Below are 24,168 nucleotides of genomic sequence, written 5' to 3' on the forward strand. Positions count from 1 at the left end.
GTTAGTCTTATTTCGGTATCAGTGAACCTCTGAATGTTTTGCTGTTTGCCACTGTGTCAAAACACCTTAGCAGTGTGTATAAATGCACGTGGCTGTTATGATGTTATTCATGGTGGTGTGAAGCGACCAGTGCAGTGGGTGTAATGGTTCTCTTAGCCTGAACTGTTTTTGGTGACTGTAGAAATTGGAGCTCCTTAAGAAAATATCCAAACCCCTCACAGAGTTCTGACCAGGTTTGATCCCAGGACCCTCTTAGTGTGAGACCACAGAGCTACCCACTAAGGACAATAACACCTGGACCCTAATGATTTATTATAGCACTTACGAATTGGAGAAAATGTTTAAATTATGAAAAAAAATTAGATTTCAAAAGTTTTTCTGAGTTTGAGAGATACAAAGATGAGTGTGACAGTTTCAATCAGACTATCTGGAACAAGTTAAAAACATTTCCTTCTAAATTTCAGTATTCACTTATCAGCACTCAGTGTGAGAGATGTCATCAACTGTTCATGTGACTTTCTGAGAATGTATGAAAAGTGATCGGCTCTCCGCATGTTCTTGTTTTGAACACCCACAGCAGGACTGAGGCCACGATTACAGTTCCACCTCAACTTTTATCCTAAAATCAGTCAGGCTCGTGTTTCACTGTAAATGTTTTTCACTGATTGATGTTGGTGATATTATGTGATCTACAGTGCATTTTATTTTCATGTCCTTCATCCTTCTTTTATCTGCATGATTTACACTAACTTATCAGTGCACATTAAAGAAAAGCAGGACGACATTCCTTAAAACCTTTCGTTTGATCATTTCTCAAAAATAAGATGAAATGAACAAAGTCAGACTGACATTTCCCTCTGAAACAATCACCATATTAATAAATGATATAACAGCTCTGTAACATGTTTCACTCTACATCAGAGACATGTTAAAGTGTGTTGGCTGCATATTAACTCAAAATCCTGATTATTTTCTTGAAAATAAAGTTTGGGAGCTCTGATCCAGTTTATTAAATCCTGCACTGAAATATGAGGATTGTGTGTTTGTTAAAATTAAAAATCATCATGGAGTCATTGACAGAAGAGCATCAACATTCAGCCTGTTAAATTAGATTTTGATATTTTTATTTCAGAAATGATTCCTAACAAAAATGGAGAATATAAAAACACAGTGAAAGCAGTAAAGTCCATATTATGAAGTGTTTGCTGTATCAGACAATCATGTTTCCAGTCTGCTGCATCACAACAATTTGAAATGCAAATATAAATGATTTACAACAATGAAAACAATATTAGTGTTTGGATAAACATGGTGCTGTAATGAATCTGCTTTAAACACAATAACAAAATACATTTTCCTGAGAGATGATAATGATTCACATCAGAGTGAATAACAAATACATTTACAACTGGTTTCTAACATTTATTATAGATCGAACTGATCACTGATAGAAACAGAAGAATATTCAAAATGATACTCTGAGAGATACATGAATGAGATATGGATAAAAAACAAATCACATGAAACAAAAAAGCACATAATCATTCTAGGTGAAATAAAAATGAGTACAAAAAAATAAGAATTAAGTCGAAAGATTAAAAAGGCAAAATGTTTAAAATATATAATCAGATAAGAGAGCGAGCTGTCCAGTCAGGTTACAGATTCATATCTACAATAATACTTTTTGTTTGTTTTTGTTTTTGGTTTCATCAATCCTAGGTCCCTGTATTAATATTAACACTATTATGATTACTTATAATAATAATGTTGTACATTTATTACCAATATAAATGCTGATAAGCATACTAAGTGTGTGTCTGAGGTGACTAGTCGCCTCCTCAAAATGGTTTTCTGTAGCACACAGACCACAACAACACAAAGCATCACCTGCAGACCGCTGAGCAGTATCCACCTGACTCTGTAGAAGGTCGAGTAAACCCCAAAGGGCTCTCTGTGGATCAGAACTGTTTTTTCTGCTGACACACACTCCATCTCTGACTCTAAAACTGTACACCAATACTCTCCTGCATCTTCCAGTGAGACATTAGACATTATCAGGCTGTCATTGGAAAGAAGGATTCTGATTTGATTTTCAATAATCTCAGTAAATTCAATGATTTTACCTTCTCTTTTTATCGAATTCATAAACCACCAGGGCTTCATACCCAGTTTTCTTTCAGTAGTACATGTGAGATTGACATCATCTCCCTCTGAGAAGACCTCTACTGCAGGTGGACCAAATTTGGGGCACACCAAAAGTTTGTACCATTGTTTTATGGTTTGACCTCCACAGGTGTACCAACCTGAATCATTTAACATTAGCAATGGAAGCACCAGCGAGTAGTTTTGACCAACTTCTTCATAAGTCTTCGAGCCCATTTCCCACTTCCTCCAAACCGGGTGTGGGTCATGAATGAAGGGACACTGCAGCACAGCTGTGTCTCCCACTGAGCCATGGACTATCTTTGCTGCTTTGGTCAAACGTACTGAGTGAGTGCTCACACACTGCTGGTGGTTCATCACCAGGCAGATGTACAATGTTTGTAATGTGTTGAAGACATGAAGAAGTGATGCGTTTTTCACCTCCACGAAACTTTCTTTTAAACTGGTCACCTTCAAAGCTGTGCCATCATCTAAAACTGTTAGCTGTAAGTCTTTGTCATACGTAAACTCATGTTTGATCCACTTCACCGTCAGATCCTCACCTGCTCCCTCACATCGTACATCCACTATGGCTTTGTGTGTTACATTACGTGTTGTTTCCTTACTTACTTTCCTGCACACAGTCAGGCTGATGTTTCTCTCATATGTCACGTTGCCCTGAGTCCAGCACACATCTTGGTACAGTCCAGAGTCTGAGTGGGTCAGGCTGTTGAGAGTAAATGAAGGAGAACCATGAAATGTGTCAGGAAATGAGAGTCGTCCTGTCAGGTCTTCATGTACTGTGACGTTTCTGTTCCAGGGGTCAGAGATGTTCCACAGGACAAGAGTATCTTCACCAACACGTCTGGAGGTGATGCAGGAGCTGTTTTGATCTGGGAGCTTGAATTCAAGAGAGCCTCCTTCTTCAATAGTGAGGATAAATTCTTCTGCATGAATGTTGCTGATGAGAGTGAACAGCAGGGAGAAGCAGAGCTGTGCGACTGCAGCCATCCTGCTCAGAGGTCTCCTGGTGAGTGTCGTACAAACACTGACACTGCTCGCTTCATGAGGTTCCTGTTTGTGGTTGGAGGAGGAACGCCACTTCTTTATCACATCATCAAATTTATTCATGAAACATTTGACTGGTTATCCAGTGGTCTGTCTGCTTATTTTGATATTTTGTAGCTGGATGGCAATATAAGATATATATCTCGATATTTTTTTAAAACCATAAAGTAAGAACAAAAAGAGAGTTCTTAGTCAAAGCTGTGTCCCAGATGTCACACAGGCACTTTTATTAACATACAGCAGAGATGTACATGAAAAAAACTACTCAAAAATAAATTATGAGCATTTATTAAATAATGATGCTCTATAAATAAAAGAAAACTATGTTTTGTGCATAACAAAGAGCTCACAATTGTGCAGTCAAAATGTAAACTAAAAGACGCTGAGCATAATAACATAGACAGATTTCACAGCTGCTCTGTTCCCATCTTCTACTGCGTGACTGACAGCCTGGAGTTTGAAATCCGCTTCGTAACCATGTCTCTGAACAGGAGCCATTTATGGTCCTTATACACACACAATATGGTAATATTACGTTGAAGCACAGTATGTATCACTCCGCGAGACTCCTCGGTAGCCGTAATGCTCCGACAATCCATCAAGCGGTGCAGCTCCGTAGCTTACCAAAGTCGAACTAAAGCATTTTTTGACAGATTGCTGAGCGCTGTGTATCACATAAAATCGGTTCGCCGTCATCAAGCACAACCAGAATTCATACAAAAGGCGCGCAGTCAACTTTTGAGAAGATGAAAGGATTTCAGGCCATGCATGGCGTTAGCGTGGCTAGCTCGTTAGCATGGTTAGCTCGTTAACACGTTGACGTCCAGCGCTATGGCAAGCCATTAGTGCCAAAATTCGCCACTTTTCTAACCCGTTTGGTTAAGAAATGGCGTAAAAAAATGCCATTTAATTATTCAAAACGCCGTAAAAACGCTGTTTTATGCATCTTTGAACGGCGTTTTCTGCCGAGTGGCGGAAAAACGGCGCTTCCGTCTGTCTTTGAACAACGCTTTTACTTCACTCGGATGGTGCGCTCAGGCGCCATGTGAGAGTCGGAAAACGGCGTTTGTTGAAACAGAACGCCGTTTTTTTCGGCGTTTTGAACAATTAAACGGCGTTTTTTACGCCATTTCTTAACCAAACGGGTTAGAAAAGTGGCGAATTTTGGCACTAATGGCTTGACATACAACCCCACGCACGGGGCGATGCGAAGTAACTCATTAACGGAGATTTGCCGTGTCCATCTTGTCGCTGCCTGCAGGTGAAGCGATGGGGAGGAGGGGAGTTGTGTTCAGTGAAGGAGAGGTGAGGTCGAGTAACGCTATGTAAAGACAAAAGTGGATGAAAGAGAGGCAAACTTGCGGCTCCGCAACTATAATTATAACGTAACATAGACTATATCGATATAAAGGATATTGTCACATCTTATATCTCATATAAAAATATATCGATATTTTAAAAAAACTCGATATATCGCCCAGCTCTACACCACTGATATACAAAAGAGATGTGCCTGAACATGACTCTTATTAATTTGGGACAACTCAAGAGGAGCATGGAGTCTCCTCTTCAATTTGCCAGTTTACTAACATTACAGTACTGTGCTTAGGTTTTGAGCCACCCTTCCTTTCTTAATACTTTGGTACAAACACTTTGGAAATAGGACATATGTACATTTGTAAAAAGCTTGAAATTCAATATTTGGTGTTAACACCTTTATCCTGCAACACAGACCGAACTCTCACTGAACTCTACTTAAGGAAATTAGAAGAAAGTTGTATTCAGGAACAGTTCTCTGGACTTTGGGGAGCCAATCCCTGACTGTTTTTATATCTACGTATGCTTTTACTGCATTAGCAGTATGTCATACTGAAAAATGAAGCCATGTCAAATCAGATGTCTTATTTAGTATAAATGGCTGTGTGACTGTCACGGCTGAGGCAGCAGTCATGTGGAATTATTTAAGGACCCAAAACGCAGGCACTTCTGAAGTGAGGAGGCTTTATTAAAGGAGGTGGAACAAATACACAAGGCAAGGGAGGCGAGAAATAAAACAGAGTAACCTAAACTGGGAAAACTAAAAAGCAAACCTGAAATGATAACCGAACGTGGAGAGGAACACAGACAGATGCAGGGAAATCACTCAGGATGACAAAGGACATGAAAGCAGACGAACCAGCAACAGGCAGGAGAACACACAGGGCTTAAATACACACAGCAGTAATCAAGGGGATGAGAGACAGGAGGGCAACACACCATGGACAGACAGAGGGAACACAGAGAAGTGGGAGAAGGCAGCCACAGAACAAAACCCTAAGAAATGGCAAACCTTAACAAAGGATAAGACAGAATAAACAAGCACATAGAAAAATATAAGGAAACACAAGTGTGTCGTCAGACTCAGGACCATGACAGTGACGATGTCATTTTTGGTGCATGAAGCATTCTCTTAGCCTGAAATGTATTTTTTGGCTGGAGAAATTTGAGCTCCTGAAGAAAACATGTTACTGTGAGGTCACAGAGCTAACCACTGAGGAAAATAACACTTTGCCGTGGATTATTTACACATAGCATAAAAATAAGAGCAAAAAATGCAAATGATGAAAAGAGTTGTTAGTTTCTTGTTTGCAGGGTTTCAAAAAAGTATAAAGATTAGTGTGACAGTTTTAATCAGATTCTCAGATGAAAACATTTCCTTCTAAATTCTGAGTATTCACCGATCAGCATTTAACCAAACGTTTTTTATCTCTGTGCCTAAAAAGACTCAAAGCCGACTTTCCACGGCAGCTGGTTAACCAGATACTGTAGAGATGTAATCTATTACTCTTCTGAGAAAGAAGGTGTCTCTGAGATGTACTTACAGTGATCGCGTATCTAGCAATGATTTTTTTGAAAACACCAACTAGAATGAGACCATGATTATAGCTCCTCCCAAATCATATTCAAAAACAGCCAGGCATTTAATTTTTTTATTTTTATTTTTTAAACGAAGCGAGCTTGCAGAGTTGGAGTTATTGTAAGACTACTGAGACAGCCTCACAAACCACCGCCTCCCAGCCTTTTCCTCACTAATACCAGATCCCTCCTCAACTAAACGCAGTCATGGAGCAGCTGAAGTTCACATATAACTAGCAGAGAAGTTGAACTGCTTTTTTGCTTGTTGTCCTCAGAATTAAGAGTCACTATAAAGGTATCAGCCTCCTGCTTCAGTACAAACTGCTCTCCCTCCTGGCTGCAGCACAGTTCCTCCTCCTCCTCTTTACTCTGTGGACACTCTGGCTCCTCCTGGTCATCCAGACCCTCCTCTGGCATTAATGCACCAGAGATATGGGCAGTGGTTTCTCAGAGTGACCCAAAGATTTTTATTTTGTTTGAATGAAAATTATCTTACATTTTTAAGGAGGACCTGAACAATATTTTGTTCTCACCAGTTTCCAAATCCATGCTGCACTTTTTCAGAGAGCAACTTAAAGTCTCCAGAACTCAGAAACCAAATTAAAGGTGCAGTCACAATTTAATTACGCCATATTCTTCCTTTTTTACATCTCAGAACATAAAAATAGGCATTTATTTTTTCTTTATAAATTTGGTGTTTATTCCCTTATTTACTCCCTTATCTCAGTCCTCAAGAAGTGACTCATTCTCACCACTAGGAGGAGCCATCTCCCCATTCTCCTCCTCCTTTAGTGGCTGAAAGCGGCAGTGATGTGGATTATTTAACTCAGTGTGTTATTTTGCAAAAAGTAAAACCATAAAAAGTGTTTATTTCTGTATTTTGATTTCAGTTTTTTCTGTTTATGTTTTTCTACAGTGTGAACATCAAGAGAGGAATAATAATATTAACAAAGAGTCTGATCCCAAAAAGTTGATTCTGTTCATCTGGACGCAGCGTTTTCAGTGGGAGAAACGTTTGGTCACTCATCCAAGTGACTTCTTCAGTCTCAGCTGACTGCAGGTTTCCACAACATTATAAACAGTACATTTGCACAATAACTGAAACCAGCCCACTGAAGGAACAATGAGCTGGGAGGTCAGTTCCTTGAAGGTTTGACTCTCATCATCTACTGGAGTACAAACTGGGTGTCATCAGGACGCTACAACACAGACCGAATAACATCCGCACAGACACAGCGGCCAGGGAAGCAGAGGGACATCGTATCAAGAAGGCCATGAATAAATGTGGTTATCACAGCAGCAACATCCAATGTGTTTTTTCTCATCTTACATTAGACCTTTTTCTTGAACCAGGAGCGAACTCGAGCCACGATCGCCCTCAAGAGTTGGGAGTTCGCCTTGTAATCGGAAGGTTGCCAGTTCGAGCCCCGGCTCGGACAGTCTCGGTCGTTGTGTCCTTGGGCAAGACGCTTCACCCGTTGCCTACTGGTGGTGGTCAGAGGGCCCGGTGGCGCCAGTGTCCGGCAGCCTCGCCTCTGTCAGTGCCCCAGGGTGGCTGTGGCTACAATATAGCTTACCATCACCAGTGTGTGAATGTGTGTGTGACAGGTTGTGTAAAGCGCTTTGGGGTCCTTAGGGACTCGAAAAGCACTATACAAATTGTAGAATTATAGGAATTATTTTAGGGTTACTGTTCATAACCATCATCTTTATCATTGCATTAATTATCATTTCATCCAAGCATTTATTGAAGTGCTGGCATTAGGTTATAATTTGTATTACAGGGGTTATCATAATCAAATATTAACAGGTTTATTACAGGTTCAGTTATAATCAGTTGAATCTATAATTTAAAGGTTTCTGAATGTTTTTATATTCTTACACATAGTCTTCAGTGGGGGAGAAGCTGATTGCAGGCTGACAGGAAACGGTGTGCTTTTGCAAAAGTGAAACCAAAACCAGAGTTTTGATGATGCTATTATCATCTTTTATGCATTTATACGTCTGATTAAGCTTTGATTAAGTTTTAAGTAGTTGTAGTAGATTGAAATATTTGTTTTATACATTTTACATAGAAGTTAAGATCATCACAACACAGGATGGCCTTAGCCTGGTTGCCTAAGTGAGGTCAACTAAGGTGCAGAGAGCAGATGCACACTCTGTGTACGCACAGACACATACACACACACACTGTTAGGGTGTAGGTGAGAGTTGACTGATGAAGCAGTAGATGCACGATGCGAGAGCTGAGCTGGCTTACGGGAAACCACCGGGGAGAAGATGGAAGCCAGTGTACTTTTAATTGTGCCTTAAGTTGTCAAATAGAACATTTGTGGTTTTGAAGTTGATGTATGTGATGACGCAATGAGGGGGCGCCACTAAATATACTCTGATGCATATAAAACTGTATTTTGATGTTAGGAGGATGAGATTGTGGGGCTGTCTGCTTACAGAGTCCGCTCATTCTCCCACGCGTGTCATTTCATTAAAATCATCGTCTTTACCCTGTGGACCAGTGTGGTTACTTGCATTCCTCCTGTGTTTCCTTCCCTATATTTTTGAACCTTAACAAAATACAGGCCATTTACCATTTTTTTTAATCAGATTAACAATCGCTTTATGCTGGGCAGACACTGTGGGATTTTTTCAGTCGCGCGATTCAGCTCCTGCTCAAACTGTACGATTGACTCGCAGGGGTTAGAAGTTCGTAGGTCACGATGCAGGGTCTCACACTATATGGCCCGATGTTCTGATGTGACCTGAGTGCTCAAACTGTGCGTCCATAAAAATGAAGGTTATAACAGAAAGTCTGTCGCTCGCTCTCCCTCTCTGTCTTTCACTCACACAGACTCACACCACCACCATCAACTTTGCTAAATTGCTAATGAAAAACATTGATCAGGCAGCTGTGATTGAGCAGCAATGTAAATGCAACTATTTTCACTGTTGTGTTCGTGATAATTTTGTGAGGCCACATCAAAAAGGCTCGGATGAGCTTTCCAAAGTTGTACAAGTGCCTCCATCGCTTGTGTCCAGATCACACGCTGCACTGCTGTGCTACTCCGTCTTTTTCACTGACGTTTATGTGTTTGCGCGTGCGCAGTGTGAGCGGCTGCGGTGACACCCTCACGACGGTCGACCAAGCGATTGATGATCGGGAGCTGGTCGTGAGGTGTTAATCACTTCTCGTTACCCCACGTATACTACACGATGCACGACGCACGATGAAGGCCAAACTCGGGCCGATCACCAAAACGGTCGCACAACTCAAAAATCGGCTCAAAATGGGCCAAAAATCGCGCAGTGTAAGCCCAGCATTAGAGTAACAATTTCTTTGGGGACTTGGAAAGTCAGTTATTAATCTATTTTTAAACACAGCATGAACGTTCACCTGAATCGCGAATGTTGCAGGAAATGTTTTTAGTTTTCCTCCATTAGTGCTGTCACACTTATCTTTATTCTTATTTTCACAGGTGTGCAGACATTCTTTGGGGCATGTGGTCAAGCCAAAAAAGGGCAAATAATTATGAATAAATATTCCTAATAATATTCCATTCATATTTTTTCTACTGTTTATCACACTTCTGATCAGCAGACAGAGAAAAGATGCCGAGACATCCCTCACCCTGCCTTTCTCAGCTCATCCAGGCTGACACTGAGACACTGCCAAGCCAGCTGAGAGATATAATCTCTCAGTCTGCCCCAGGTCCTCCTCCCAGTAGGCAAGAGTCACCACAACTGGCTCATTTTGATATGCAGGCACAGAGGGTCTACTCACAGGAGGAGAGAGTCCCTCTGGACCCACAACACCCACAGTAGGAGAACCCCTAGCATTCTGTGTTGTGTGGATCGGGTGGCATTCAGAGGCAGATGACCTGGTGCTCCAATTTCCAGCTTCCAAACTACTACTATTTATAATAATAACAAAAATAATATCCATCCATCCTGTTATCCTTGTCAGGGTTGCAGCTTGGCTGGAGTCTATCCCAGCTGTGAAGGTTCTCAGTCATCCAGGTCATCGTAGTCTAAGGAGCTTGGATGAAAAGCGTCTGGAAATCTTTAAGTTGCTTTAAGACGTTTCACCTCTCATCTGAGAAGACAAAGGACCCCCTGATGATCCTCTCCTTAATCACAAATCAAAAATCTGATTGGCTGTTTTGATCTCCAATCAGCTCGAAGTGACGAAATGCAATATCCCAGAATCAATGTTCCCTCTAATTCTTCATGTGTCTGAGCGAACACACAAACTCCCTGAGCGTCCCTTGGACCACTGTGAGCGACATCAGATGTGTGCACTGTGGTCACGCCAGCATCTAATCCATCCAAGTTACATGGTTTATTAAAATAATCAAATTACAGCATTTACATTTATGTTAGACTACTTTTAATTAACTGCTTTAGCCCACTTACAGTGAAAAATTAAAAAAAAATCTTGTTCATGATCTGTGTAGTATGTTAACACTATTGGAAGTAAAAATAACTTGAACTCCAATTTTGAAAACACAACTTTCTTTCTTTCTTTTTCTTTTTTCATAAAGCTCTGACTTGTATTATGAGTCTGTGGTCTGGGAGAGAGTCCTGTAACTCTCTGTCTGCCAAATACAATATACAATGACCAATGTTGGGCAATTAATTATATAGTTACTTCTTAAAAAAGTTACTGAGTTTTGCAAACAACAAAGTTTTTTGCAGCTGTTTACCTAAAAAGGCTGCCAAGGGTTTTTTTTTTAAACAAACATATCAAACTATTTACAGAACAATCAGCTGTTCTGCATTAAATCTGATGCCACACAAATTATTTGTGCCACTCCAAAAAATAATTTCTGTCCACTATGAGATAAAGGAGAACAACAGCCTGATACCTGCAGGCCTGACAACAGCAGATGTATCACTGCTGTAACACCTGTAACATTCAGCAGCCGCCTCATCAGAGCTCATCAACCCTCGGAGAAACTTAACCCTTGTTTGACCAGAGAATATCATATATAATCTGCGTCCCTTCTATGTTTAAATAAATATTTTGATCTCGTTTCACTTTCATTAAACAAGGACAGTAAGAACAGAAACAATGAACATTAAATGTTTTACTTTTTCTTCTCTTTTGTTTGAGATGATTTTAGGAACTGGGTTACATTACTAATGTTGAACTTTATTTTATTCATAAGGTTAATTATTAGAGTTGCCAACCGTCCCGTACAAACGTAATCGTCTGGCATTCAGAGAAAATATCACGCGTTACGTTTTGAGGTGAAAAGGAACACAGTTTGTCCCAAACTTCAACTAGAATGAAAAAAGACACAAAGCTGGATGTATTCTGTCGTTACACTGTCAGCTGCCTCTTCTTCTCTCATTCTCTCCCCTCCCACTCCTGTTCCTACTTCAATCATGAAACTGATCAATGATCAGCTGATCGGCTTTTCTCTCTTGTTTGTTTATTTGCGCCAGAAAGAGGAAACCAGCGGATGTAGCGCTAAACAACAGCAGCACCTTTAAGCTTGATCAGCTGTTGTTAGAATTTATTTAATATTAATTTCTAGTATCAGCTGATGTTTGCTGGAGCCACAGCTGTAAAGCTGCTGGTCATGATATCGATTTGGTTATCTGGTGAGAGGGAAACATGCAGATGAAACCAGGAGATGTCCTTACTGAATCATCAGAGCTGAACAGCTGATGGAGAAACAGGTTTACCTTTTAGGTGACATGAATGAGTTGAAGTTATGAACTGTTTCTGAGAGACAAATAACACCAGGATCCTTTTCTACGTACCTGACAGCTGGTAACTGTGCAGGGGCGGGTCTAGCAAAGTGTTGCCATGCCACATTTTCTACATACTGTACCAGTACTGTGTAAAATGACATCAAAAAGTCAATTAAGTTCTATTCTTTCTCACCTGTCACCATGCCCTGCCATGCTGTTTATTGATGTGGTAAATAAATAGTTTATGAAAATATATCTAAATCTGTCATTTATTATTTTTAATATTCAGTAATGATCATGTCTCACCTCTAGTCTTCTCTGTCTTAATTTCAGGTTTCCGCCATCTGTTGTAGATAGTTCAGGAGGTTAACTCGACCAAGCAGTCTTTGTGTTTCTGCTAAGTACTGTTTAGAATACCAGAATAGGGAGGATGGTGTCGGTTTAAGTTTATTAGATTGATACATATATACCAACAAGACAGTGTACATCACTGTGACGACGACGTTTCTTTTCATTCAAAGGCTGTATGGTTTTTCCTATAATACCTGGTGGTGCAGGGGTCGTTTTTTTTGTCCCAGTCCAGCCCTGGTGGCACCTGATTGAATTGTGTGTAGCATTTTTAGAGTGTGATCACAGAGTTAGTGAGTAATTTAATAGTGCCTCACACTGTGCTGCAACATCTGTCTGTCCCTTTTCTTTACTGAATTTTTAGTCAGATCAATGTTTGTTTTTCTAAAGTAGTTTATCGTTAAAGTAAATACAGAAGTGTATGTGTTCACATGTGTAACATAAATTTTCAACAAGTTCAACATCTGCAAGCAAATTACATTAATGCACGTCAGGAGTGAATCAAGTTCAGAGCAGGAATTTACCTTGGTTATCAGCAAAGATGTTTAAAATGGTGCGGTCCACAATAGGGGTTTCTGAAATCGCTTAACATTAAAATGTTCCTAACGTAATAATGGGAGTCCACTTGGATTCTAATTTTCTTTACATTATTGGAAAATAATTTAGAGTCTCTGTAAATGAGAATTTGTGTATAAAAATGTCTGTAATTCCCAAACAATTAATACAAACCTCTTTTAAAACTCTTTGATTTAAAGCTGGAAAACACCATGTGATGGAGTGCAGTACTCTGTTTGTGTGTCGTTGTGAGTCTGTTTGTGTGATCAATGCAACAAGCAGAACCACATGAAGCTGACATCACCTGTCTGGCACTGAACACAGGAATCAAACTGTCCTAGAGTATATTCACTAATCTACCATCCAGTTTGTGACATGAAAAGAGAAACAGGACCAGAAACTACTTTGACTGGATTGATGCGCCTCATCTTTTACCCACAAAGAAAGCATCAGTACACTATTAGTACATCTCAGAGTTACTTTCTTTCTCACAGTCACAGGAAGAGTAATAGATTACATCTCTCACAGTATCTGACCAACCAGCTGCTGTGGAAAGTCACTTGTTAAAAAAAGATTTTAAAAAATGTTTGACTGAATGCTGATAAGTGAATACTGAGAATTTAGGAGGAAATGTTTTCATCTGAGGATCTGATTAAAACTGTCACACTAATCTTTATATTTTTCATTTTTGGACACTCTCAAGTAAACAGTTCAGATATTCTCTTAAATATGAAGACTTGCTGCTTTAAATCTTTAATTTTTGGATGTTCAGTCAGTTCAACAGCCACAAAGATAATATTAAAAATCTCCTTTCGGAGATTTTTAAATAAATCATTAAATATGAGTGTATTATAAAATAATTTTGACTCTCAGGTTGAAGACTATCCTGGGATCCAAATGTAGGTTAAAATGAGACCTTTGATAAACTATAACTAATATGACCCTTGAAAGTTTAGTGAAAATACACTTTTTGAAGTTTTCTCCAGTGAATGATCAGAAAACAGATCAAACATCCAGAGTACCAATGCTGGTTTCTGTTCCTGTACGTCACAGACATGAGCCTGGTGCAGCTGTGCTAAATATAGAAAAATAATCCCAATTAAAAAGTAAATGGAAAATGGACTGGCTCTTATATAACGCTTTTCTCCTCAATCTGAGCACTCAGAGGACTTTACATAACTCGTTCATTCACCCAAGCACTTCTTCTAAGCGCTTTCTATCTAACATTCACAGACACATTCACACTCCGAGGGATGCATTGGAGAGCAACATGGGGTTAGTAACTTGCCCAAGGATATTTGGCATGCAGACCGGAGAAGACTAGGATCAATCCACCAACCTTCCAGTGAGTAGGTGACCTGCCATAAATTACAACATTTAAACCAATATTCTAATTATATAGATTTTATTACACACAAAGAAATCAGCTGATTCTGAGCTGGGAACTTTGTTTTTTCAGATTTCACTGAGTTTATATGGAATGACCCTCCCTGGTTTCTGCTGGTTTGGGGTCCAAGGGAGTTCAGCTTTAGGATCAGTGTCTCTGAGATTTAGAAGCTTTTAATAAATGGTCAGTTTTTCTTGTTTGGGCTGTAAACGGTTTCGTAACATCCACACATTAAGCAGACCGAACGCTTGATACTGAGCCAAATGCTTCAAAGTGTTCCTTGATGATGTGATAAAGAAGTGGCGTTCCTCCTCCAACCACAAACAGGACGCTCATGAAGCGAGCAGTGTCAGTGTTTGTACGCCACTCACCAGGAGACCTCTGAGCAGGATGGCTGCAGTCGCACAGCTCTGCTTCTCCCTGCTGTTCACTCTCATCAGCAACATTCATGCAGAAGAAATTATCGCCATAATCAAAGAAGGAAGCTCTTTTAAATTCAAGCTCCCAGATCAAAACGGCTCCTGCAAAACCTCCAAACATGTTGGTGAAGATACTCTGGTCCTGTGGAACATTTCTCACTTCAGGAAGAATGAACCTTCATTAAATGAAGATGTTGCAGAACGAGTCGAGTATTCACTATTTCGTCGTTCTCCCTCATTTACTCTCCACGAGCTGACCCACTCGGATTCTGGACTGTACCAAGATGTGTGCTGGACTGAGGGCAAAGTGACATATGAGAGAAACATCAGCCTGGCTGTGTGTAAGACAACAAGTAAGGAATCAAGCTATATTGAAAGTCTTGAAGCAACAGGGAATATACAATGTAAAGTAGCAGATGATGAGCTGACCGTCCAGTGGATCAAATATGAAAAGATGTTTGAGGAAGATTTCTGGACTGATTCAAAGTTCCTTTTGATGAATGACGATGGAAGGGCACATTTGCTGAAGGAGACAAACATGTCAACTCTTCATGTGTCCAACATCACAATCAGCATGTTATACACCTGCCTGGTGATGAACCAACAGAAGTGTGAGAGCAGTCATTCTGTATATTTGACCACAAAAACAAAGCTCATCTATCACTCAGTAGGAGAGACAGCTGTGCTGCAGTGTCCCTTCAGTCATGACCAGCCCCCGGTTTGGAAGAAGTGTGGCACATCTTCCCAAAAATTTGATCAAAACTACTCACTGGTGCTTCCATCACTGATGTTAAATGATTCAGGTTGTTACACCTGTGGAGTTCAAACCATGAAACAATGGTACGAACTTTTGGTGTGCCCCAAATTTGGTCCACCTGCAGTAGAGGTCTTCTCACAGGGAGATGAAGTCACTGTGAGATGTACATCAAAAAGTAAATGGTTCACGAGGTGGTTCATGAAGTCGATCCAGACAGAAGGAAAAATTGTGCACATTGATAGTTTTGCTAAAGGACAAAGCCAAAAATTTTTTTCTGATGGCAGACTGATAATCTCTAATATCTCACTGGAAGATGCAGGAGAGTATTGGTGTGCATGTTTAGAGTCAGATGATGATGAGTGTGTGTCAGCAGAAAAAACAGTTCTGATCCACAGAGAGCCCTTTGGGGTTTACTCGACCTTCTACAGAGTCAGGTGGATACTGCTCAGCGGTCTGCAGGTGATGCTTTGTGCTGTTGTGGTCTGTGTGATACAGAAAACCAGGAGAGGAGAGCGGCTTTCAGCTCAGACACACACTTAGTATGCTTATCAGCATTTATAATAATAATTAAAATAATACACAGAAGTGATTAAATAAAAATAAACTATTATTTTAGATATGAATCTGTGACCTGACTGGACAGCTCGCTCTCTTATCTGATTATATATTTTAAACATTTTGCTTTTTTTTTTAATCTTTTGACTTAATTCTTCTTTATTTCTGCTCATATTTTATTTCAGCTATAATGATTATGTGATTTGTTGTTTTATGTGATTTGTTGTTTATCCATATATCATTCACGTATCTCTCAGAGTATCATTTTGAATATTCTTCTGTTTCTATCAGTGATCAGTTCGATCTATAATAAATGTTAGAAACCAGTTGTAAATGTATTTGTTCTTCACTCTGATGTGAATCATTATCATCTCTCTTGGAAAATGTATTTTGTTATTGTGTTTAAGAGCAGATTCATTACAGCACCATGTTTATCTGCACTATATTGTTTTCATTGTTGTAAATCATTTATATTTGCATTTCAAATTGTTGTGATGCAGCAGACTGGAAACATGATTGTCTGATACAGCAAAAACTTCATAATATGGACTTTACTGCTTTGATTGTGTTTTTATATTCTCCATTTTTGTTAGGAATCATTTATGAAATAAAAATATCAAAATATAAATCAACAGGCTGCATGCTGTGAATTTGTAAAGAAGGAAAAACTACCTAGAGTAAAATAATCCACATCAATCTTGTTTTTAGCCATTAAAGAGGAGAATGAGGAGATGACGCCATCTAGTGGTAAGTGTGAGCGGGCTGCTGAAGAATGAGGATAAAATAAACTTCATTATATTTGTGATACAAACAGATTCAAAGAGAAATGTCTAACAAGAATATTATTATCACACATTCACACGTTACTGTGTTTCCACCTCGATACTGCTGCTCTTCATTATTTAATGATCCACAGTGGAAGAGAGCACGGGAAACCTGTGATACATACTGTATCAGTAACAAGCTTAAGGAAGGAGCTTTTATTTTAAAGATCTTAATTTTGCTTCGTGGGTTATTTATTCTTTTGCATTTCAATGACAGCTTTGATAATCAGTGATTTTTTAAGCTGTGGTTCTGTTTGTATCTAACATGGGTTTTAGGTTGTGATAGTTCCACCACAGCAGACCCTGTCTGTAAAAAATGAGTAAAAGAGAATAGCGTAAGAAAAGAAAAATGTGGAGAGCAGCTTACCATAGGAGCAAGGAGAGGAAAGAAGTGCTCAAGAACTTGAGCACTCCTCCACAGACTCCTGATCAAGGAGATCACCCAGGTCAGCCTTCACAGCCAAGATCTTCAAGGTTAGGGCAAACAGTGTTATAGTGAAAATCTCATTTTATGTCACTTTTCACAATGTCATTTTAGAAACAGGGAGGGCAGGAGGAAAAAGGCATAACTTTCCACACCCAAATCAACTTTTATTGCTTTGTTTTGTAGGCAACGTCTGGTGGCTCGGAAAAAGTACAGAACAGAAAAAAATAAGCTCAAGAGGAAAATAGCGGAACTCCAGGAAAGACTTGAAAAAGAAAGAAAAATACAAAAAAAGGTGCCAGCGTTCAAAGAAATCTTCGGATTCACCACAGTCGAAAATAACACGACTCACTTGTAATTGCCCTGTTAACCCCCAAACAAAAAAAAACAGAGGCGGTGGTTTACGACACCAACTGTCTGCCATCTATAATCCAGTTTTGAGTTCCCTCCCCAGACGCCTTAACGCCCACTCACATCCTGGGCCATCTGACCTCAGGAAATCACATGATAGGGTGGGGCCAGGTTTCACAATGAGCTCACCTGAAACCCTGGCTGATTAGGTCCCACACCCACTTTCACACCTTGGCGCATGTGATTAGAGGATCACCAGGGGGTCCTTTGTCCCTCCTTGGGGGGATACTCCCACTGGGTTTAAATCTGGGACTCTCGGCCATTTGACCTTAGAACTGAAGAAGCTTCTCGGATGAGAGGTGAAACGTCTTCAAGCAACTCAAAGAAGTCCAGACGCTTTTCTTTGCAAACTCCTTTGACTACGATGACCTGGATGACTGAGAACCTTCACAGACAAAAAAAACCTTACTTTTCCATGAATCACTCATTGAAGCAGCTGATTGCCAAAGTCACGACAGGAAGAATTATAAAATAAATACAGGTTGCAAAAGTTTGCAAGTGACTTCCTCGGATTCTAAAACAAGAATTTTAGACATCATGACAGTCTTTATTTTGAAAGAAAGAGGACCAGCAGGTTCACTGAAGACTTCAAAAAATAATCAATGCATTCTATCTCAGGGATGATGTGAGTAGAATGACCACAGGAACCAAAGAAACACTCACAAAGAACAAATTAAAAATGCAGAAGAGGTTCCTGATGACACGATAGAAAATATCCACAGAAGATTTTAGGCAGAAAACCCAGACCAGTTGATATCCTATTCCCTTTTTCTGTCACCTTTGCCCCTTTTGGGTTGTGAATCTAACACTCTCTGAACGTGACACATGCATGTGCAAGTTGCATGAAAATCTCAGCTTTCTGGCAGTGAAGCTCCGTCAGTTGAAACTAATTGAGACTGCCAACATTTAAGAGTTGATAGAGAAGGTTTGCTGCAACTCATCCAGCAAGAGTTGCATGTATGGACATAGTACCCATTGCAAGGACAAAACTGTCCACATCACAACAGCACTGCAAACACAGAATTTACCCAGTGGGTAATAGAGGAGAAGGAGACAAAAAGGGAGAAAAGGCAACTGTCAAGGTGACAGTAAAGAAATCTGTGGAGGGCACACAAGAGGACCTCATTGAGCTCTTTCACAGCTTTGTAAAGAAATTTAAAATGCCTCACTTTGATATCAAGCAGCAGTATACCTTCTGCCGTGAGCTGAAGAACAACATGTCAGGGGAGGAGACTTTGATACAAGTTGACTTCTCAGAATACTACAGCTGTAAATATAGTTCTCAAGTCAGGCAGTCGACTTGGGGCTTCACATCAACAGGCCACCCTTCATACTAGTGTGTTGTATGTTGGTGGACTCTCAGAGCCTGTGTGCTTTAGCACCATCTCCCCTAGTAGACATAAAGGCTCTCCAGCAATATGGCAGCACCTAAATCCTGTGCTAGATTACCTTCAAGGTGCACTTTTTAAGCGGCGGACCCTGTACGCAATACAAACAACGAGGAAACAAGATGAATTCATGAAACAAAAGGCACATTCATGCATATATACAGACACACACTGATGCAGGCACACACATGCAAAAACACTCTGACATGGACACAGACACAGGCACTGATACAGACAGACACATTGAAATCGTTAACTGATTATTATTGTTATTACTTCAACCAGTTTATCAAGTTTAATTGTATGTTATCGGAGCAAGGATGAGGTGACTTTTAGCCTCATGAGGCTCTGCCTAGACCCCCTAGACCCCCACACACACACACACACAGACAGACACACACATTATGTTACATTTGAGCAATTCACTTTACAGTGTTTGTTAGTTGTTAATATGCGGTTGTGGTTGTTTTTAATTTAGATTAATACAACTTAATTCTACTGCAATTTGAATCTGGTGTCCTTCCTATGGTTACAAGTTGAGATATAATGCTAATGGAAAGTCCTATACAGTAAATTTGAGAGTAAACAACTGTTTATATGTAAAGCTGCATTTGTCTGTTCAACCCCATTACCATCTTCAACCCTGTTATGCTAGCCTCAACCCCGTCACACCTGCATTTTCATATATTATTTTCTTAAAATGTTGAAAAATTAATTTAATATTTGCTGATTTCTGTCTAAAATATTGAGCGCTATCATATGATCATTGATTTTGATTACAATTCTTAGTTAAACTAAATTTTTGATGAAAAATGACAAGATTGCTCTCACTTATTAGTTACATTTCAGGATTTAAGAGAGTAAAACTGTGATTTTATGTCATTTTTCTATTTAAAATTATTGAATTATTATGGGGGGCATCTAATTAATGTAAACATATTGATTTCTTTAGAAATACATTTTAAAACAATAGTCAGAGAGCCTCCAAATTATCCATAACGGGGTTGAAGTAAAAGAAAACTAATGCCTGAGATGGGAAAATGCATTTTTCTTATAGATAAATATATCCTTAATGATGTGGGATATACATATAAATAGTACATTGGTAAAGAAAAAAAAATGTGACAATATCCAAGTCCAATTTTAACCATTCTCATGGAATGACTCAGTTATGTAGACAAACCATCCGATCCTGCTGCCATCCTATGGCCGGACCTGCCCCCCACGTCAGCTGGGAGAAGCGTCTAAAGGGGTGTGTGTGTGTCTGTGTCAGTTACATGCATGTGTGTGCGCATGTGTGTGTGTGCGTGTATCCCACATTCAGCTGAGAGAAATTGTCACCACGTCTGGTTAAGCGAAGGTCAACAGTCTCCAGTGGACCAAGGTGGCCTTTAAGGAGGGACAAAGAGTTCCAACAACAGTCCTGTTATCAGGGAAGAATTTTGTTGTTCCAGGCAGCTTCGACCTTGGCAGGCCTCCAGCTGATGCCAGTGGGATTGCCGCATGAGTGAAAGTGGTGGTTGTTTGAGTTTAGTGTGAACAACTGCATCCAATTTTTACAGTTGGTCTACTGTCCGTCACTGGTCACCAATTCTCTGGTCACGCACATTTATATAAAGTCAGGTGTGCTTAAGGCTCGATATAATCAATTTGCATTAATAATGCCCTTTGTTGAATTCCAAACTTTAGGTGTCAGGGCTCTGTGTGCGGTCAGGCAGAGATGTGGATCCAAACGCAGGACTCTGAGACTAAATTGAAACTGAAAACCTTAACTTTATTGCTGAAGATAAACAAAACATGAACTGAACAAAGAATACTGACAACTGAGAACTGAAACACAGGCAGAATTCTGAGGGTACGACACAACACTGAGCAAGGGCAAACACAGGACTAATATACACAGGGAAGTAATCAGGGAATGGAAGACAGGAGGGAGACACAGCTGGGAGAGATAGGGCTAACGAGACAGGGGGAGCGAAGCTGGACACACTGGCATAAGACAACCTTTCAAAATAAAACAGGAAACAGTAAACAAAGACACAGACTAAGAAACATGGACTTTACACGGGCAGAATTAAACCTAAACTAAACACGAGACACAACCTAAGACCTAATCCCTCACCAAGAATAACTGAAACATAGATTTATAATAATAATAATCGACGAAGCACCAGAGCATCAGAAAATAATCCATAATGCAAAAATAAACCAAAAAATAAGAAACTCAAAATGCTGGGTCAACACTGACCCAGAACCGTGACATTAGGATTCATTTTTACTTCAGTAGAGTTCAGCTGCTGGATGGAAGGAATTTTACTGCAGTCACATAAACCGTAAGAAGGGAGGAGGAAAGGAGTCGAACTGGATCACAGCAGGTAAATATAAGAAAAGAAGATGTATTTAATGTTATATGCTTTGTGACAGACTTATTAAGTGTGACCTAACTATCAGGTATTTACATCTAGCTGCGGTCAGTTTACTTCAGTTCATTTAAGGGCGAATCAAACAGGCAAATATTAGTTCTTGAAACTGTATATTGTTTCTTGTTATCATAACAGTGACATCATTGGTAACTGCCCCTTTCTAGCCTACACTGCTGAGGCTAGTGGTCTCTCCCATAGTCAGCTAGCTAGTAGATACGGTACTACTACGGTTCAAAATGAAATAAAGAGGCATGACAGGAAAACTGAAAATCATCATTTGCTGTTTAAGTCCAGCAGATGTCGCGTGTTTAGCCTCATGTTACAGAGAGGCAGGAGAGCCATGTTTGTCTTCATGTTCAGCCAACATCAGAGAGATGAAAGCAGGAGGGAACTGAAGTGCACACATGTGCGTTTCAACAGTTTTTCTTAGTTACGTTCCTACCTCAGTGACCTGGAGAAATAGCTACCTTGCTGCCATAAACAGAGCCGTTCCAATTCTTACTCTTGCCTTCTTAATAGCGTCTCTGTGTTTCATCTGTCTTACCCGTTCGTGTGCGGCTCTCAGTCTTCTCGGTTCCGCTGCATGTTCATCGTTTTCCTCCTTGTTTATTCCCTGATGTTGTGTCAAGTCTGTGTGTCTTAGGTCTGTGTCTCTGTGCTTCCTGTTTTATTTTGACAGTCTTGCATCCCGTGTTCAATGTGTCCTGTTTTGCTTCCCTCTGTCTCTTTACCCTTAATTTGTCTCAGCTGTTTTCCTTGTGTTTCCACTTCCCCCAATCACTTCCTGTCTGTATATAGTGGCTGTGTCCAAATTCAGGGGTAGCATGCTTCGAAGGCCGCATTTATAGGCAATTACGTCACAGCAACTCGAAGAAGGATGTCCAAATTCGAAGATTATAGTCTAAATATATAGTCCACTCTTTTTTAAAGTATTTAATAAATTCTTCATCTTTGAGCAGTGATGTATTAAATCTCCAGTTTTTACTTGGCAGAATGTTTTTCTTATGCATTAGTGTTAGAGATACAGGAGCATGATCGCTGACAACTACAGGCTGTATCTCAGTGTCTGAAATGTCACTCAGCAGTGAGCTGCTGACTAGGAAATAATCCCGACGAGAGCAGGAGTGATGGACATGTGAGAAGAAAGAATATTCTTTATGGCTGGGGTGAAGGGAGCGCCATGCATCGCAAAGCCCAAAGTCGCTCATGTACTGTTTAATTATGCCAATTGCGCTGAGTTCCTGCTGTGTTGAGCCTATCCAATTCTTCATTTAGTCCAAGGTTGAGGTTGCCTCCAAGAACAAGTGTGCAATCTAGGTGTGCAGAGAGTGCACTGAAAAAACTGAGAAAGAATGAGGGGTCATCAATATTTGGGCCATATATACTTATAATACATAGCGGTTTGTTAAGTATAGATAGTTTAATAATTAGGAATCTACCCTCTGGCTCTATAACTGTGTCGAGTATTGTGAAGTTAATTTTTTTATTTATTGAAATTGCTACCCCCCTTTGTCTAGATTCATAGCAGGCTGAGAACACATGAGGAAACTCAGGTGTTTTAAGTTCATTTATACCTGTGACAGGCCTGTGAGTTTCTTGTAATAGGACAACGTCTGCCTGTAGTTTTTTAAGCTGGTTAAATATCTTAAACCTCGTTTCTCTGGTGCCAGCTCCATGCACATTCCATGTGACAAACCTTGGTGTGCCCATAGTTGTGTGTGTATAGCTAATGATGCACACTGTGTGTGACGCTTAGACGGGTGGGGAAAATGGAAATACATTGTTCGTTTGTAAATAGAGAGAGGGTAAATGTGTGGTGAGATGCTACATAAGTCTGACTATGTGTGAGCATATTAACTAATGTGAGCAAGCGTGTATGAGCTCGAGTGTTGGTGTCCTATATGTGTGCGCACTGTGAGGCTGTTGTGAATGTGCTGCCGTTGAACGCATGTGTGCGTGTGTGATCGTGCTGTGTGAGGAGAGGAGAGCGCAGGAGAGCAAGGAAAGGGAAATTTTATACACTTCATCTGTGTAACGAAGCTTTTTTGTGGCCTCACAAATAACCCTCTTTTCAGCTTTCTGACATTTTGACAGCCCATCTATGCACACAAAAAAGTTACAGGATCAAATGACTAATAGAAAATAAATAGCAATAGAAAATGTTCTTCTATAAGTTTCAAAGAGATTTAGTTTACATATTTTATATAATACAGTAAATGTGTACAAATGACCGGCACAGCAATCATTCAGTCACTGAAATTATCCATGAAACTAGCTAGGTCATTCCTAAAATGCGTGTAGATTAAATAAAATTATTTTACCTGGATACGATTGTCTCTCATGAGCCTAAGGTACAATACATGCCAGCGACAATAATAAAGTTTTTCTAACTCCTCAAAAATTAAAAATGTACCACAAAATGGAGCAACATTTCTGGGTCCATTTTAAAGTTTTTGCACTGTGGCGTTAGTGACCGGAAAAACGACCGGAAGGGTGGACTTGAACGAAGGCTAGAAGACTGTCCAATTTCACAGCCGCTCCCTTCCGGCCTGTCCAGCCTTCGAAGGACCTGACCTACCTGGTCCATGTAGGGCGGGTCCTTCGAACCATGCTACCCCTGAATTTGGACACAGGAAGTGTGTGAGTTTTCATTCATTCATTGTCAGGTCGTCTGTTTCGCTCGACGCCATGTTTCCAAGTTTCCATGTTCTAGTTAGCCACGCATCCACGCAGGTTCCATGATCAGGGTTTTTTCATGTTTAATTTTAGTTCATCCAGTTTAGGCTTATTGTTTAGTTTTGCCTAGGTTTGCCTTTACCATTTGTTTTGTACTTCTCCATCAGCCATAATAAACAGCTCGCTTTCTGTTAAAACT

Source organism: Oreochromis aureus, linkage group 14 (assembly GCF_013358895.1).
Source record: "Oreochromis aureus strain Israel breed Guangdong linkage group 14, ZZ_aureus, whole genome shotgun sequence".
In the NCBI taxonomy this organism is placed as follows: Eukaryota; Metazoa; Chordata; class Actinopteri; order Cichliformes; family Cichlidae; genus Oreochromis; species Oreochromis aureus.